This window comes from Hipposideros armiger, unplaced genomic scaffold (assembly GCF_001890085.2).
Source record: "Hipposideros armiger isolate ML-2016 unplaced genomic scaffold, ASM189008v1 scaffold_241, whole genome shotgun sequence".
NCBI classification, from domain to species: Eukaryota; Metazoa; Chordata; class Mammalia; order Chiroptera; family Hipposideridae; genus Hipposideros; species Hipposideros armiger.
This window is the reverse complement of record NW_017731591.1, coordinates 919,026-919,694: the sequence shown is the minus strand read 5'-3', so window position 1 is coordinate 919,694 and position 669 is coordinate 919,026.

Below are 669 nucleotides of genomic sequence, written 5' to 3'. Positions count from 1 at the left end.
ACCGCGGGCCCCTCCCGCCCGGCGGCTGCGCGGCGCGGACTCCACACCCGCCGCCGGCCCGGCCCCCCGCCCGTGTCGCGGGCGCGGCGAGAAGTCGCTGCTCGTTCCCGCCTCGCGGGGGGCGTGGCGGGCCCGCGGCGGGTCACGGAAGACGCCGCCTCCGCGACCGTTTTCTAAAACATTGTCCTAATACTTACGGTCTAGTAATGTCGCCGTATCGTTCCCAAAGGTTTTTCTTATGTATTCTGTATGAATTCGCTACTTAGGGCGGAAGAAAGCCTGCATACTTATTTCCAATGCCTTATCAATTCCACCAAAAACCCATAGATGTTAGCACTCCCCAACGATTCGGGGGAAAGGTACGGTCCTCTGCAGTCCACTATTTACACACCCCTTGCGTCTTTCCCCACCACGGCGGGTTTTCCAGCATTTTCACACAACGCCACTTAAACAAACGCTGTTGAATTTAAGTCCTCTTTGAGGATGAGAATCACGGGCTTCTCCTTTTCGCTCCACTGTGGCAGTGAGACTGGTTTTGTTCTCGTGTCTTGCACTGAACAATGGGGACACTTAGAGCTGTGAGCTACCCTCAGACGTGGATGTCACTAGAATGGACAGCTAGAGGCAAGGGGCGCAGGGTGCGCTGCAGAAGCCACCACTTATTTGAAT